The sequence below is a fragment of the Ananas comosus genome, linkage group 7 (genome assembly GCF_001540865.1).
Source record: "Ananas comosus cultivar F153 linkage group 7, ASM154086v1, whole genome shotgun sequence".
Classification (NCBI taxonomy): Eukaryota; Viridiplantae; Streptophyta; class Magnoliopsida; order Poales; family Bromeliaceae; genus Ananas; species Ananas comosus.
Genome location: NC_033627.1, coordinates 4,857,730 through 4,876,572, shown reverse-complemented (window position 1 = coordinate 4,876,572; position 18,843 = coordinate 4,857,730). Strand labels below are relative to the sequence as shown.

The 18,843-nt window shown below is 37.8% G+C and overlaps 1 protein-coding gene across 3 annotated transcripts in view; it reads right to left on the bottom strand.

Annotated features, from left to right (window-relative positions):
• Positions 1-18,843, bottom strand: part of LOC109712954 (disease resistance protein RPM1-like) — a 37,158-nt gene that overhangs the window by 15,743 nt on the left and 2,572 nt on the right. The gene's annotated exons all lie outside the window — the stretch shown is intronic.

The following is an 18,843-nucleotide window of genomic DNA, read 5'->3' as shown; positions in this document are numbered from 1 at the left end:
CATCGAGACCTGATCTAAATTATTTAAATCTTTTAGGAATCAAATTTTGTAATTTTTCGAAATTATTTGTTTTGTATTCAAGTGGTTTAAATATTGACAATTTTATATGATTAATATAAGATGAATTCGACAACACATGGTGAATAGGCAAATACCATCTTTCTTTTTTTTTTAAGAGAAAGATAGCGAGCTATCTGTTTTTTTTTTTTTTTTTTGAGAGAAAAATAGGCTTCAATCATTTGACCTAAATGATATCTTAAAATTACAAAATTCAATTTTTGCGAAGTTCAAATAGTCTAGCTCATGTAATGGCGCCGATCATCAGTTTTGATGATCCATCACTGAAAATGGTGCGGAAGTAAAAGCATCGGTTTGCTTTTAAAAAGTATTCTAGTCTCTGTCAAAGTTAGACTTGACAATCTCTATCCGTACTCACGGGTATCCGCATATTACTAGCAAATTTGCAGATATGGATACTAGTTTTTCCTACCCAAAAAATTATAAGTAAAATTGGTGGGTATCCGTTAAATTGTGGGCATTTTGGGCAACGCGCTTATACCTACGAATACCTGCATATATATTTTTTAATTAAAAAGTGTAATCTTTATAATATTGACTATATAATCACGAAAACTTAATTAATTTTGTATCTCAAAAATTTGGAATGATAAAATACTTTTATATATAACTTATGCATTTTAAAATTTTATATTGTTTATATGTTGTGATACTTTACTAAATAAATTATGTTTTTCATGCTTTTAAAAAATATATTTATCTGTTTTGATTTGGAAAGTATAGGAGCGAAAAAAGAAGTCTTTGCAGGTAACCTGCATACTCGTCCTACCGCTCATGGGTGTGTACGGGTAAAAAAATATTGACTATGCAAAAATTTATGGATAAATTTTACTTATACCTATATGACCTGCGAATATAATAATCCACCTACGGATTATTCAATTCGTTCGTTTGTCAAGCCTAGTCAAAATCACCATTCTCTCTAAGAAAGAATTTTCTAACAAATTTTTAACTTATTTGAATTACATTTAATTGTTAAACTAGCAATTCCATCCAATCAATCATTATAAATAGTCCAATTTGGGACGGTTTGATGGATGAGTTAGAATACATTGAAATTTTATGAAGTATTTATGATATCTAGCATCTTTTTAATGATTTTGAGAGGAAAGAATTTAAACCAAATTCCTTCAAAAGGCATTGGTTAAAAGAATTTGACCAATCTCTACACTATTGTTAACAAATCTATTAGTTGAGACAAAATTTAACAATTTTTTTTCAAAGAACTAATTAAATAGTAGAAAAAAATATAAATTGATGCTATATGCTATACTCATTTACGGCTTCTATTGTTTTATTTCCTTTTTTTAATTTTTATGTATTTTATTATTCTTTATGTAATGCCCCCAATAGTCCCACATCGGGTGGGAAACTAATTCTCATTAGAATATATGAGATCTACACGCTAGTTATAATAACTGGGCTTAAATATTTTGGGCCAATGGTTTGGGCCCAACGAGTTATTATTGCTAGCGGGTCGGGTCGTTACATTTGGTATTAGAGCTGGTCCACCAGCTGGACATGTGTGGCGAGTCCCGGCTGAGCCAGGATCTGGATGACGGGCTAGCGAGACGAGTCTCACATCGCCTGGTGATCTTGAACTGTGTGTGATTAGACTAACGTCGGGAGTTTGTAACGTCCCCAATAGTCCCACATCCCACATCGGGTGGGAAACTAATTCTACCCAATAGTCCAACATCGGGTGGAAAACTAATTCTGATTAGAATATATGAGACTTAAGCATTTTGGGCTGTTGGTAAGGCCCAACGAGTTATTATTGCCAGTGGGCTGGGTCGTTACATTTGATATCAGAGCAAATACCAGCCGGAAGTGTGAGAACTAAGTGCTATGCGGCCAACAGCCCAACGAGTTATTATTGCCAGTGTTGGGCTATTATTGCCAGTGGGCTGAGTCGTTACATTTGGTATCAGAGCAAATACCAGCCGGAAGTGTGAGAACTAAGTGCTATGCAGGACAAAATGCTACACCAACAGATTTGGTGGGAGCCACCTCTTGAACCCGTAGGAGCCACCTCTAGAATTTCACATCGCTATCTGGTTTGGACCCGACGAGGACGTCAAGGTCTAAACAGGGGGAGTTTGTAACGCCCCCAATAATCCCACATCGGGTGAGAAACTAATTCTGATTAGAATATATGAGACCTACATGCTAGTTATAATAACTGGGCTTAAGCATTTTGGGTCAGTGGTTTGGGCCCAACGAGTTATTGTTGCTAACGGGTCGGGTTGTTACATTTGGTATCAGAGCCGGTTCACCAGCTGGACATGTGTGGCGAGTCTCGGCTGAGACAGGGTCTGGATGACGGGCTAGCGAGACGAGTCTCACATCGGTTGGTGATCTTGGGCTGTGTGTGTGATTGGACTTACGAGGATGTCAGATCCTTAACGGGGGGAGTCTGTAACACCCCAATAATCCCACATCGGATACATAATCCCACATCGGATACATCGGATGTGTGTGATTGGACTGACGAGGACGTCAGGGCCTTAACGGATCCCACATCGGATGGAAATAATGGGGGGAGTCTGTAACACCCCAATAATCCCACATCGGATGGGAATGAGATTGTTGTCATTGGGTTTATAAGAGACTTAAACACTAGTAATAATAACTGGGCTTAAGCATTTTGGACCGGTGGTTTGGGTCCAACGAGTTATTGTTGCTAGCAGGTCGGATTGTTGCAATTGGTATCAGAGCAAATACTAGCCGGAAGTGTGAGAACTAAGTGCTATGCGGGACAAAGTGCTACACCAACGGGTTTGGTGTGAGCCACCTCTTGAACCCGTAGGAGCCACCTCTACAATCTCAGATCGCCTGGTAATGGTCCTGGTTCTGGTCTGTCTGTCTGTGATCTGGTTTGGACCCGACGAGGACGTCAGGGTCTAAACAGGGAGAGTTTGTAACGCCCCAATAATCCCACATCGGATAGGATATTGATTCCGATCAGTTTATATGAGACCTCCACGCTGCTAATAATAACTGGCATAAGCATTTTAGGCTGGTGGTTGGGCCCAACGAGTTATTATTGCTAGCGGGTCGGGTCGTTACATTTGGTATCAGAGCCGGTTCATCAACTGGACATGTGTGGCGAGTTTCTGCTGAGCTAGGGTCTGGATGACGGGCTAGCGAGACGAGTCTCACATCGCCTGGTGATCTTGGGCTGTGTGTGTGATTGGACTAACAAGGACGCCAGGGCCTTAACGTGGAGAGTTTGTGACACCCCAATAATCCTAGGAATTGAAAAAAAGATGGTTGAGTGGTGCCTTCGGTGAAAAAAAAAAAGAAGAAAAAAAGTACACAGTAGAAAGTGAAAATTTTGTGAAGTACAAGCTAGTATAGTGTAATTAAGCCATTATTTTAAAATTTTGAACTCTTCAATATTGATTTAACAAATTTGAATTCAAAATTTATTATTTATTTAAATATAACTTTTATTTTTGAATTCAATTTAAATTTTAAGTTCGAATTTGATTTATATTGTTACTTATAAACCCAATTTTAGTTATTTATTTGAACATAAAGTTTATATGTTTGAAAATTAAATTGAAAAATATAATTTTATTTTAATTTACGCTAGTATTTATGAAACCAACTTCTCACTTTAGGTTGAAATTGGAATGCTAAATTTGAATTGAAATGGCTAATTTGTTTCCTTACTAGCCGATTATGTGCCCTACAATTTTTTGTTTCTTTACTTGATTTCCCGACTTATGTAATTAGATAGTGGCTAATTTGTTAAGTAGCTAACTCCTCAATAAATAAACTAAATTTGAATTTAAAATTTAATTTGAAATGTAAGTTTTTGATCAAAATTGAATCAAAAGTTTTTATTATCAATTTGAATTTATTGTCAAGACAAATTTGAATTTGATTAAGATTTTCGAAATTTTATGTTGTTTCGATATTGAATTAACAATTTGGATTCAAAATTTATTATTTATTTCGAAATAAAGAATTTTATTTTTGAAAATTAAATTTGAATTTTAAATTCGAATTTAATTTGTACTATTACTTATAAACCTAACTTTTATTATTTAGTTAAATATAAAGTTTCTGTTTTTGAATATTAATTTTAAATTTGAATTTAATATGCTCTATAACTTACGAAACCAACTTCTTTCTTTAAATTGAAATGGAAATGTAATTTGAATTGAAAGTTTTATTTTAATTGGTACTATATATGTTAGGATATTTTGAATTTGATTCAAATTTCAAAATTTTAATTTCTTCCAATATTAAATTCACAATTCGAATGTCTATATTTAAAAGTTTTTTTTTTCTTTTTAAATAACATGGTGTAATTAGATAGAGAGTTCTCTCAAAATCGACACCGTAACACCATAACCTCAAAAGAAAGGAGTTGATTTCTCTCTCCAAAAATCATTAAAGGGCCGGTTGGTTGGATGTAGTTATAAAAATAGTGTAATTAAAATTACATACAGTTATAAATGCTGCAGTCATAACTACACCTAGTCTGTTTGGTTTATACAGTTGCAACTACTGTAGTTATATTTCTTCTGTTTGGTAGTCTGCAGTTGAGATTTATATTTATAAATTCTGTCAATTTTTTGATAGAAATGTGAGATTACTTCTTCTGAGTATGACGTAATCATGTTTTAATTATTAATTAAGACTTTTAAATCTATATATAATTTATATATTATAAACTTAAGTATGAATTTAATAAATTTTAAATATAAATATATAAATTTGGTAAAAAATAAAAATAAAAATATTATTAAACTAGATGATTGAAAAATAAGAAGTGTATGAAAAAAATTTATTGACCCTAACAAATATTACTAAATCCTATCCGATTTCATGAATATGTATTTTAAAAAAAAATAAAAAAGAAACGAATGAAAAGGAAATCACACTTTGTTTTTTTTTAATGGGTGAGTTGACTCCGGCCCAGCTGCAGCAGTTGGTACTGCAGTCAAAATTGGCTGCAGTACCAACTGCTGCAGTTGGGCCTTTCCGTATAGATGCAACGGCAGCAATTGGACCTAACTACACCAAACCAAACAAAAAATTAATAGATGCATGCATAGCGGTTGGAAATGCATGTAACCAAACAGTCCCTAAGTGGTGTATCTATACTAATCTATGAATTCTCAATATCTTGCTGACGTGACGTGACCTCCTTTTCCTAAAACTGCTCCCCTCTCATCTCTCAACCTCCTGAGACCCCTCATCTTTCAAAACCGTTCCCTTCTCATTTTCCAACCTCCAAGACCCCTCATCTTCTAAAACCGCCCGCATAATGATTGGCTTTTAAAAGAAATCTAATTTGAGTTAGGAAAGATGATAGAATAGATAAATATGATTAGTTAAATGTGAATTTAAGCTTCTTTAGTTTTTCTCTCATTATTTATTATCTTTCATAATATTTTAATTATTTCTTCTGTTTCTTTTTAACATTTGTTTATTAAATCTGTACTCTTTAGATTTTTACTAAAATATTTTTATCCGTCGCATAGCGTAGGTCCCTACGCTAGTTAGGAATAAATTAGGAATAAATTTAGAAATATAAAAGTTCATAATACCATTCTTAAGATATGATTGAGGAATTTCATTGCACCAAAATCTATATCTATATAAAACTATGAATTCTTATGTTCTTAAAAGTGATGTGGCCCAACCTCTTTAATTTAGGAGTGTGGGTCCCATTAATTTTTTTATTTTTTCAAATTAATTGAATTTTTTTTTTATCATTTTGTTTTATGGTTAGATTATCATCCCTCTAATTTGGGGATAGACCCCACTACCCCTTAAATTAATGGTGTGGGTCCCACCAATTTTTTTATTATTTTTTTAAAATTAATTAGAAGTTGAAAGGTTGGATAACTTAATATATTGAAGAATTTCAAAAGTTGGAAATATGAAAAGTCATCTATTTTTTTTATTTTTTCAAATTAATTGAATTTTTTCATTCATCATTTTTTTTTTCTATGGATAGATCACCATCCCGTTGATTTGGGAATGTGGCCCTACTACCCCTTAAATTAATGGTGTCGGACCCACCAATTTTTTTATTATTTTTTAAAATTAATTAGAAGTTGAAATATTGGATAACTTAATAAATTTAAGAATTTAAAAAGTTGGAAATATAAAAAGTCATATATTTTAATACAAGAAAATGAAAAGTCATCCTAGAATATTAAATGTTATTTTAGAGTCTATATAAAGGGTTGTATTCATACTCATTTTGGATGAATAAAAAATGATATACTAAATACTGTTTATTTTGTCTCAAGAAAATTGACCGTATCTGCCTGTAACGATTAACTATATTTTGAAATGTTTTTCTTTGATTTGAATTTGATGTTTTATTTGTTTAATCAGATTTTTCTACCGTACAGTATATTTTAAATTACGTGAGATTCGACTCTTCAAATTTAAGATAATTTTTTTTTAGGATTTCTATATTTTTTTAATATTTGCTTTTAATATTTTGGTTACTATGTTATAAATTTTTATATTTATTTTTGTTTACAAATCATAATATCTCCATTGTATAATGATTTGATTGTATTGAAAATTTTGGTAGATTTGTTTATATTAGGGTTTAGAAGTTTTGCAATGATCAATTATTACGCAACCTAACGCCATACTTAGCGCAATCTAATGAATATATTAGAATTTGTTTGCTAAATATATTTTCTATTGTTTCTTATTAAACATACACGTCACTATCTATATAATAAGCCATCTATATAAAGTTGTCAGAAATAAATGTGTTTTGATATCTATCGTGATGCTTCAGTGTAAAAAATTGAAATGTTCAAAAAAGAATCTTCATACTTTTTAATATAGTTTAAAATTACTAAAACTTTTAAAGTAAATGTATTCTACTCTTTACAAAATAACTTATAGAAATATAAGGATCTAAAATTTCGAATTTAAATTTTAAAAAATTATAATATATTTATTCGCTGCATTGCGCGGATCACTAGTAATTTTTTATTCCTATTGGATGACTCGTACCGGGCTTCAATAGTCGGTTCTTATGAAGTCAAAGTGACATCTCAGCCGTTAATTTTTTAAAAAGTTAATAGCTATGATCTAAGTGGTGTATTGTATTTGTAGCACGCCTCTAAGAAATATAACTTGTCCAACTGAATTTCAAACAGAACTAAAATATATTGATTAGTGAAGTATTGTAGAATTTAATAATAGCATGTACCATATCAGACATTAAATTTGTCAAACTAAAGTTACTGAACAGAAATATTCATATTTCACCAAGAGCCATGGCCTTTGGACATGTTCAATGGTACTTTTCACTAGTCATTATTAAAAATTGAGCTGTTGGGAGTCGAATTCACTGCAACAAAATAAAATTATAGAGACACATGTTTAGAACATTTTTATATAAGTGTCTCATTTATATCAAAACTTAAAAAAAAATATACTAATGACTAAGTATAAAGCTCAATCCAACCAAAAATAAAAGATTACTCTACTCAACCCACCCTACCTAGCCCATTCGGCCTATTACAAATAAAAAAGAAAAAAAAAAATCAATTACCATCCCCATTCTCCCTTCACTTAATCTACTGAAATCTTAGATGAAGATCTCTTCCCTCTTGTCCTCCTCCGCCACCGCAGCCAACGAGGTAGAGTTCCGGCGGTTGTTAAATGCTTAAATAGGTGTTGGTAAATTAGCAGCACTCTTTTTAGCCTATAGCAATACTCTTTAACTGTCACTATATACCTAGCGAACCCACATATAGCGACACTATTCAAAACTGTCGGTAATTTAACTAGCAGTACTTTTTTTGACCTGTACCGATATTTAAAAGTGTCGCTATAGACTGTTTTTGTTGTAGTGATTTCTGGACCACTGACTCAGTCAGAGATCCGCTTCGGGAAACGAGTAGAGAAAGGAACGGTTTCCGAAAGTGACCCTCGAGAGTGAGCCCAAGACTAAATCAAGCGATTGGTTGATGAGCGATCCGCTCATCCAAATTCAAGCACTCCACTATATATTCGGCTGAAATGAGCTGAGTGATTCCGATATGTATTTCAAAGCGAAAGAAGTTTACAGAATGATGAGTTTTATTGTTACAAAGAATTCTATCTTAAAAACTACTCATAGAAAAATAAAAATGTGATGCCCAAATTTTCCAGGAGGTTACCCATCCCAGGATTAGTTCCGTCCTAGCACGCTTAACTCCCTTAATCTCTTGGGACTAGACACCACCCAAAATGCTTAAGTCGGGTTAAGAGTTCCAGCCCTATTACATCTTATATATATGACTATCTGGGGTCTCACAAGAAAAATGCGAGAGAAATTGAATACTACAAGTAGACTACTGCTATAAAAGCAGAAAAATACTGGAAATAGAATGGTCTTCTTGTTCGTTGGAAAAAAAAGACCCTTCTAGAAAGTGTATTTTGTATAGTTATAGTCCCACCTGTCGTTATTCAGTTATTCCCCATTATGAGGTGTATCTCGGTCAGGTCCCTCTTCGGGCCACTCCTGCCCAGTCTCAACTGCATCTCGCTTAACCAAAGTTCGGTTTTGGGCGTATTCTTCTCAGAACCTGGCGCACCACATGCTTCTCCACTTTTCGCTTTGGGAGCCCTCCACGTGGTGTAGGCTAACTTACCACGTGGCACCGTTTTTATGGCGCCAACAATACCCCCTCGGCAACCTCTCGAACAACTATTTCGGGTGATTGGCGTCACTTTTTGCAATGGCCAAGATTGAAAGCCGCTATAGAACGTTGAGATTGAACGCTCTACATCGCCCATTCTTCCTAGCCGTACCTCTGTACTTGATTTCATTCTTTGACGGCTATAATTTCTTGTACCCTTTTGTCTCATCTAGGGCATTAATAGCTACCGTCACTTCGTCATCATAACAGCTTCGCTTTTCTTGCAACCCTTCGTCTTCTCTTTTTCCATTTTCCTCATTTTTTTTAAGGGTTTTCTTCTTCAAACCTCTGTTTCTTCCTTTCGATTCCAAGTCTCCTTCGATGACACCGATTCTTTCTCTTCCTTCTTCTCTGTCTCTCGACTATACTCTTCTCAGACAGTATGTCGAGTTGGACCCATATCGATTTGTGCTTGGCCTTTCTTTTATGGCGCCTCCCTACACCTGATGCCTTTTCTTTCTCGGCCGAAGGGCTTTTCCTAATGGCCGATGTCATTCATCTCCCTTTTTGGTCTACCTTGAAGCCATTAGGAAAAAATCTTCGTACCTGGCCTCGCGTTTCGGACGCCTTTTGGCTTGGTTGAACTGAGTTGAGGTGTCTTACGCCAATTTGCGGCTCTATGTTTCTGGTCTCCAATTTCTAATACTTTCTTCTTCAAGGAAGGGCCTTTCATCCCGACCCTTTTCGATATAGCGGCGATCATTGGTCTCTACCCTTATGGTGTCATCTTATTTATGACCTATAACCTCGATGGTGTGGCGGAGTTTGAGGTCCATCTTGATCCCAAGGCAGACCTTGTCTACACTAAATTTATGCGACGGTTTGCCGGTCAGGCTCCTGCTCCGGTCACGAAGAAGGAGCGTATTGCTTTTCTCCTTTACTGACTCTGCCACAATCTTTTTGGCACTTGTTCGTAGAAGATCAACCGAGATTTTGTCCCCATTGCCGTTGCGTTGGCCTATGGCGAGAAGTTGGCACTCCATTCGTCCTTTCAATCTTTCCTCTATCGAGAGATCTTTGAGTCGATCAAGCCACTGCCATCGAAGAACAGTGTGGTGATCGACTCTTGTTGCGACATTCTCTGGTTTTTGCAACTTTGTTTGCAAATTTATTTTCCAGTTTTGTGCCAAACCCCCCTCGATCTAGATTCGGCTCCTTAATTTGACACATATAGTCTGGCTCTCGGCTGCCCGTAGCCCTTTACTTGGGGCCAACCTGTTGATTTTCCGACATACTTTCGGCTTTTCTATGCCACAGACCATCGGCATTCTATCAACTGGTCCCTTTTTGGAGAGCGACTAACCAGCCCAGTCTAATTCATCGCTCGGTAGGAGGCTGTCCAGGATCAGAAGGCCTCATACTTCGCCAGCGAATATTTTGAGGTTTGGTACTCATTCTTGGCTCCACGAGATTTTCACGTTGGCTTGAAGACTCGTTCCAAGTTGACGCCGAGTACTAAAGTTTATTGCCCCATTATATGGTGCGTCAATTTGGATTTGTCCAAGCAATCCCGGCTTTATCCAAGTTCTTTACAGTTAACTCCGCCAGTAGCCATCCTCCCACGAAGAGCGCAGTCAAGGCAGATCGACTCTTGGCTATAGGAATCGTCTCCGGCACTTTTTTACCCCTATGGGTTTTTGGTCAAATCACACAGGGGTGACTGATTGTCACTTCTGAGGTGCTTGGGAATATTTCTGCAATTATATCTTTTTTAAGACCTTATCTTATTTCTTTCACAAAAATCCTCCATACAGAAGAAAGTATTTATATCTACTCTCGATTCAATTCGATTATTTTTTCTTTCTTTCTTTAATTTCTTTTGTTTGCTCCTTAGTTGGTGCTTCTATGAGTAAAGAAGTCGCACCTGACTCTCCAGAACAAAAGGATTTAGGTGAGGAGTCTGACAAGGATCTAGAGATCTTGCCTCATCCGTCAGTCGTATATTTCGTCTCTCTTAGTACTTCTACTTCTATTCAACTTGTTTTTATTCTTTTCATTCTGTTTAGTCGGTACGTGTTCCCGCTCTATTGTCCAAGTTAGAGAAGCGATTGATTGGATCTGTTTCTTCAATTTCTCCGTCGAACCAAAAGCAGCAAAAAATAATTACAGTCAAAATTCGCTCCTCCCTCACCTGCGTCGGCTGAAGAAAGCATGTCACTTGTCAAAGAACCGACCACTGGTCCTATGTCTTCGGTTCACGCCACTGCTTCTGTCGAAGAGGGGTTCGAGTCAGTTCGAGCAAAGGCTTCTGTCGAGTCGATACCTGCCGAAATAGGCCCACAATAGACTCCTCCATCAGCGAGATACACCTCAGCCTATTCTAATCGATTTTCCTTCTCCTCTTCACTCTTTACCGCATGAGTCGACAGTCGAACAACTGAAGGAGCCAGCCTTTGGCGGAATTCCAGCAATAGTTCCTCGAACTAGATTCTTGTCGGCACTTAAGTCAGTGATTCTCCAACGGGATAGGGAATTTCGTCGGGAGATGTACCAAGAGAAAAAACAAGCGGAAGAGAGAAAGCGGAAAGACGAGATAAGTAAGGAAGAGAGGGAGAAAGAAAGAAAGAAACAAGAAGAAAAAAAAAATAGTGGAAGAGAAAGAAAAAAAAAAAAAGAGGAGAAAAAAGAAGAAGAAGAAGAAAAGAAGTAAAAATAAGCGGAGAAAAAGAAGAAAGAAGAAGAGAAAAAGAAAGATGAGGAGAAGAGGAAACAAGTAGAAGACAAAACCAGGATGAGGGAGAGAGTTGGTCCAGTTTTCTCCGACGAGCCTCCAGTTGAGACTTCCACTTCAGTTGCTATCTCGACGCCCGGATTGGCAGATGTTCTAGCCATTTCTCTCCAAGAATTGGTTGCTTAGAGCCCTATGTCCAATGAAGGAGAAGACCTCCCCACCATTTCATCGGCTGACACTCAACAAAAACTGGATGAGTGTTTGAGACTGTACAATTGCGGTCTTCCTACTTTGGCTTGGAGCTTGATACAATTCGATTGGCTCGGAGCACTTCTCCTCAACCTCCTAGATTAGCCTGATTTGTCTTATTTAGGTTGATATTTCGCGGAAACTTTGTGTGCTAATGTTTCTTCTTTTTTGGCTTGACAGCAAGCACTCTCTACCGAGCATGTTGCTTTGAATGCCCATTTCTCGCAAGTCGGCTCCTTCAAGGCAAAGGCTAGTGAGGTAGTAGCTCTATTAACCTACTACAACAAGCGGGATGATGTTTTGAAAGATCAGGAATCGGCTCTTCGGCAGCGCATTGCTTACCTCAGAGAGGAACTTGCCGAAGCCGTGAAAACCTTGGCCCATACATCTGAAGAGCATGTTTTCTTGCAAACTCAATACCAGGGCAAGAAAGATGAAGGAATGGTGATACATGATTAGCTCTCCCAACTCTATAAACTCCATCCTATGATGAAATGAAGGAAACACACAATCGATCTTGCTCAGTCTAACTTGGAAGCCGAATAGAATCAACTCAAGGATTTATTATCTTAATCGGCTTTCTATTTATACCTCGGTTGTAATATATTCTGACTTTTATTTTGTTTGTTTTATAGTGACATTTTCATTCGCCTTTTCACATGAAAGGATAATACTTTTTTAAATATTTTTCATCAATCGGCTTGTCATTTTCTGATCTATCTAATGTCTTTAGAAAGTATGCATTGCCTCTGACAACTTTGTATATTTGGAATGGGCCTTCCTAATTTGGAGACCATTTTTCATATATTCAGACTTTTCGGTCGATCGGTAAAACAAATTTAGGACTAAATCTCCAACTGTGAAAAGTTTAGCCTTAATTTTTTTATTGTATGTACTGCTTACTCGGCTCTGATAAGCTTGCAGATAGTCAAGCACCAACAGCCGAACCTCATCTATTTTGTTAAAATTTTCATACATGAAGATCTCATATTCTCTTGATATCAACTCTTTTTGTCGTTCAGCTCTAAACGAGGGAATCATTATTTTAGCCGGTAATACAGCCTCATGACTGTAGACCAATCGAAAGGGTGTGACTCCTGTTGCTGTCTTGACGGTCATCCGGCATGCCTATAATACCTCGGAGAACTTCTCGCTCCACTTGGATGTTTTCCAATATGCCGTTTCATAAGATTTATAATAACTTTGTTCACTGCCTCGGCCTATTCATTGGCCTGTGCATAATATGGTGATGAATGAAGCAGCTTGCTCTCTCTTGACTCCAAGAACCTCGAGAATTGTTGCCCTATGAACATTGTTCCTTGGTTGGCTGTCATCGTCTTAGGAATCCTAAAATGATGAATGATGTAGTCTTCCACATACTCTACAATGTCTTTTTGAATGGCCATTCTCTTAGATTTTGCTTCCACCCACATCGTAAAGTAATTTATGGGTACTATTAGAAATTTATGTCTAGTCAATGAATTCGACTGAATTTCTCCAATCAGATTCATAGCTCAACCACGAAAAGGCCATAGCTTGATAATTGCATGCATCTCAAAAGCCCACACTTTTTGTACCGAGCTGTAAAACTGGCACTCTTGACATTCCTTGGCATACTTTATGCAATCTTCATGCATGATTGACCAATAATATCCCAGCTGCCGAACTATCCATCTCAATCTTTTTTCGGCCAGATATGCCCCACATAATCCTTCATGAGTTTCACCCATGACTATCAAAGCTTCATCAGCTCCTAAACATTTCTGGAGCACTTCTTTCGCTGTTCTCTTATACAGTTGGCTATGTAATAGACAATAGCCAAGTGGTCTTTTTCGTAACTGATAACTGACTCATCTATTGGGATCATTGAGAAACTCAACCACGGGTATTCTCCAATCATCTTGTACTTCAACGGGAGGTATCATCATTGGCTTTCGTGTATAAACCAACGATAGCTATCTTTTTCCCATTCTGATCTGACTATTTCTTTTCGGCTCTTTATATTCTGAAGCCGATTGAGCCAATTGGTTTGCTTGCTCATTTCTTTCTCTTGATAGGTGTTCCTCAGATTCTTTCGCCAATTCGGCTGAAGAATCACTCTTCGGCCGAATTTTCCTTTCCTTAGGAGGTCACCTATCTCGGTTAATAATGGTGTCAAGAGAAGCAATCTTCTCTAGTTTTTTTCGAACGACCTTCTTCGTCGGCTCTACTGCAACCGATCGCTCAATCTTAGATTTTAACCATGGTACGAGGTTTGGATCGCCCACTTTGTTGTCATGTTTCATAAGCCGATAAAGTGGCCGCTGCTCAGGTCGTCTCTATGTATTCGACTTTATCCCTTTTGCCTCTTCCCAATGATTTCTCATCTCGACTTGTATTCTTTGCTGTCGCTGCTTTTGTCTTCGTTAACACCAGCCCATGCTATCTAGTCGGTGCTTTACCGTGATCCACTGGTTAGTCGGTACATTGGCTGGTACCTTGACGCCCTGAGGTGCTCCCTCAATATTTCTCTTCTTTCCTACGATCTCCGCCATGGATGGATGCCGAGCTCGTTCATTTACTTGTGATCGAGAAATTCTATATCCCCCTTGATTATTCCTTCAAATTTTGGTTCAGGTCTTGACCTAGACTGCTGGTGCTATATGGGCCGATATCCCGGGTGTTTGTACTGGACGCTGAAGGGTTGTTTTGGGTAATCCCCTCGGCTTATTCTCTCTCTTGAATGGTAATAATCGTCCAAGACTTTTCGGATCAAGAGATCCCTTTTGTCTTTCTTGGATTCCACCTCTTCTTTAGATTTATTCGAGGCTTCTTCTGAACATTCGTCTGAATTCCCATCGGCCTTTGGTAAGTCTTTCCATTCTTTGGGGGAAGTCATGGATTCTTTTCACTCTCCATATAACTTTTTTTCTTGAATTATAGCCTCCCAATCTCGATGTGTCATCTCAGTCTTGCATCTGATGCAGGGTCGAAGTGCTCTCTTCGCACTGGCAATGCTTTCCTAGACCTTCTCTTCTAGTAGTTTCTTGCCCTTAATATCCACCATGTTGACCTGAGAAGGAAGAGGATTTTGGTCAACTTTCATATCACTTTTATTTTCTTGGTCGGCAAATACTAGCCGACCTTCATTTATTTCTTTCTGAATCTGCCTCTTGAAGGCTGTGCACATATTAGTTCTGTGGCTCCAAGAATGATGCCATTTGCAATATTTTCTTTTTTTTAATTCCTACCCGGAGGGTATTATTTTTCCCTCCTGGAGTTTAATTCTCCCATCTTTTAGTAACCGATCGAATATCTTATCAGTTTTGGCGACATGGAAAGAATAAATATACGTTGGCACTCGCACTTGTCTCGCTAGCCTTTGCTGGTTTAAGCAGCGTACACTTATAAAGTTGTCGGGTTTTCACCATTTTTGCCGCATATACCGCCACTTCGTCAGCTGAGTCCTCGGTCTTACTCGAGGTATTCAGCCTATCCCAAGTCAAACTTTCTTCAACGAAAGAGATATTCTTCTCTTTCCCTTTGTTCCATTTTTTGTTTCGGCTCCATAGTGGTCGATCATCATTATTTTCTTTTCGAAATTGTTCATGTTGGGCAACATGAAAGCCCAAGTCGAACAAGTTCGAAAAATATTTATCTTCAAAATGATCTTTTATTTTGAAATATAGATCATTAAATGCCATTTTGGCAAATTCAAACTCCAACATTCCTACAAAACACCGACTCCTCGCCGTTTTGAAACGGTTCAAATATTCTTTAACCATTTCACCCGATTTTTACCGGTAATGGCCAAATTGACTACCGATAATTCCAGTTCTGATCTATAAAATTGTTCATAAAATTTTCTTTCCATCTCGTCACAATCTCAGACAGAATTGGCTAGTAAACTTGTATACCAGGTAAATGCCATTTTAGTCAATGACGTATTGAACAATTGGAATTTTAAAAATGGATCCGCGACCGCTTCTCTATACTGGGCCGTAAACCGAGCTATATGTTCGACCATATTCTCAATTTCATCACCAGAAAACTTGTCAAATTTTGGTATTTTTTAATTTGCCAGATAATGATGTTCCTTATCGATGTTAGCGAGATAAGCGGATCTAAATACGAGTTGCATTGTCAGCCTAGCCCCTACGCTGAAAGTATTTCGAATTGCTTTTTCAATCTGAGCATATAGCTCATTGTTTCCTATCGCTGGAGGAGGAACTAGAGCCTGAACCGCATTTGGCCCAGGAGGAAGTCCATAGTTTTGCGCTGCAAGGTTGAGTCCCTGCAATATGTTGGGGCCTTGCCCTCTAGCCCTCATGTCCCCGTTTTGGGGTTGATAGACTAGAAAGGATGGGGGAGGAGGTAATCCCCATGCTATCTGTGAGACCCCAGATAGTCCCATATATAAGATATAATAGGGCTAAACTCTTAACCCGGCTTAAGCATTTTGGGTGGTGGCAAGGCCCAAGAGATTAAGAGAGTTAAGCGTGTTAGGACGGGAGTAGTTCTAGGATGGGTGACCCCCTGGGAAGTTGGGGTGTCACAATTGGTATCAGAGCCAATTACCAGCCGGAAGTGTGAGATGAGTCTCGGCTAAGCCGAGGTCGGAATGACAAGGTTAGCTAGACAAGTCTCACATCGCCTGGTACTTGTGAGTCTGAGCCTGACGAGAACGTCAGGGCTTAAAGGAGAGAAGATTGTGAGACCCCAGATAGTCCCATATATAAGATATAATAGGGCTAAACTCTTAACCCGGCTTAAGCATTTTGGGTGGTGGCAAGGCTCAAGAGGTTAAGAGAGTTAAGCGTGATAGGACGAGAGTAGTTCTAGGATGGGTGACCCCCTGGGAAGTTGGGGTGTCACACTATCTTCGGCTGTGGACCGGTGTTTACATTTGTTCGTTTGTTACACAGCCTGGAAGGGTGTCATCTGCAGCTGCGTTTGCGCGGCAGTTGGCACAATCAGGGTTTGTGTCACCGGCATTGTTAGAGGTCCTTGTGGACCTCCATAAGTTTGCTCATTTCGAGCCAAAAGTTGTCCAATTCTGGCAATATTTTCATTGGAGACCATAATAGCGGCCAGTACCACGTCTAGTCTAGCAGTACTTTGATGACTGTTTTGGTCCAACGTTTGTAGGACTTGTGTCATCTGACCGAGTGCCTGTGTTAAACTCGGCTCCTAATGAGCTGAATATTTGCTAGTCTCACCCTCGATCGGTAACATCGCCTAATGCTTGTTTGCATTTTCGAAGTTATTGGCTTGGTCATTCCTTGAAGGTCTGGGAATAACTTTGCTCCGGAGGTTCATAGCGTCGTCGTCGGCCATAACATAAAAAGTAAATTGGGAATTACCTGAATGTCCACCGGCATGCCAAAAAATTGTTAGGAACTGAATTCCTGGACTGTTGATTCGGTTAGAGATTCGTTGTGGGAAAGGAGCAGAGAAAGGAACAACTTCCGACAGTGACCATCGAGTGTGCGCACATGACTAAATCAAGCAATAGGCTGATGAGGGATCCACTCAGCTGAGTTCAAGCACTCCATTATATATTCGGCTAAAATGAGCCGAGTGATTCTGATATGTATTTCAAAAGCAAAAAAGAAGTTTATAGAATGATGGGTTTCATTGTTACAAGGAATTCTATCTTAAAAACTACTCCTAAGAAAATAGGAAAATGGGAGAGAAATTGAATACTACAAGTAGACTATTCCTAGAAAAGCAAGCAAATACTGGAAATAGAATGGTTTTCTTGTTCGCAGGAAATTTTTTTTTTTCTAGCAAGTGTATTCTGTATATTTAGTCGCGTCTGCTCTTATTCAATTATTCCCCATTATGGGGTGTATCTCGGCCATATCCCTATTTCTTGGGCCACGGTCTCAACCGCATCTCGCCTAACCAATTTTCGATTTGGGGCGTGTTCTTCTCAAATCCTAGCGCACCACATGCCGCTCCACTTTCGGCTTCGGGAGCCCTCTACGTGGTGCAAGCTATCTTATCACGTGGCGCCGTTTTTATGGCGCCAACAAGAGCAAAGAAGATTGAGAAGCATCTACTATTTTGTATTGACCCATGATCACTAGTAGGGTCCCCATTTGGGACAACAATTATGTTTTTTTATTTATACGCTATGTGCAAGAAAATTCAGATTTGTATTTTGTCTCAAGAAAGTTATTCAATAGATTTGAGCAATGACAAGATATGCTCAGGATGAAGTCAAGGTAAAAAATTCAAAATAAGCAATTTACCTCAGCATGAAAGAAATATGCCAATGTCAAAAGCATAGCATATCTAAATCAAATATAAGCGACACAGTTTCAAATCTCAGCATAGAGTCATAGTTAGTTAATTCGGATTCGGCAAAAATTCAGTACGGATATAATTTGAATAAAATTCGTCTTTTAATTTTTAAATTCGTTAAAAAATACGGTTAAAAAATGGATTCGTCAATTATTCGGATACGTAATTTATACGGATATTATACGTTTACCAATTAAAAATTCGGGATCAAAAATTCGGCTGTTAAATTAAATTTTTTTCTCTCAAAATTTTTGCTATTAGCATAAATAATCATATTTCTTAAGAATATAAGAAAAAAACTACAAAATTAAGCTAATTACGTAAAAAAAATAGCAAACTATATTATACCTTAAAATAAATAATAAATTAAATAAATAAGAGATTAAATTTTTTTGATCGAGTGATTTTTTTTGGGGGGGAGAGGAGAGTGAACGTTTCGAAAAGATTTATTTATTTATTTTTTTGGTGCGAGGTTTGAATTTTGAATTTGGATTTTGGAAAGTTTTTTTTATTTTTTTCTTTGTTTCGGGCCAGCCGAGCCGCGAGCCCGCAAGACGCCGAAGGGGGCCTGGGCGCAAGCGCGGGCCAGGATGCGGGCCCGGGTGATGGCGCGGGCCTTGCGCGGGCGCCGGCCAGGGGGCGGGCCCGGGTGCGGGCGCGGGCGGGCCCTTTTTTTGGGCGAATAATTCGCGAAACGCGAATAATTCGCGAATAATTACTTTTCTCCAAAAAAATGCGTTTTTTTCCAAATTTTTGGAAAAATACTTATTCGGCTGTTTAATTCGCTTTCTCAAAAATTCGCGAATAATTCGCGAATAATTCGCGAATTTACTAACTATGCATAGAGTAGCCACCATGCATTTGGTTGTATTA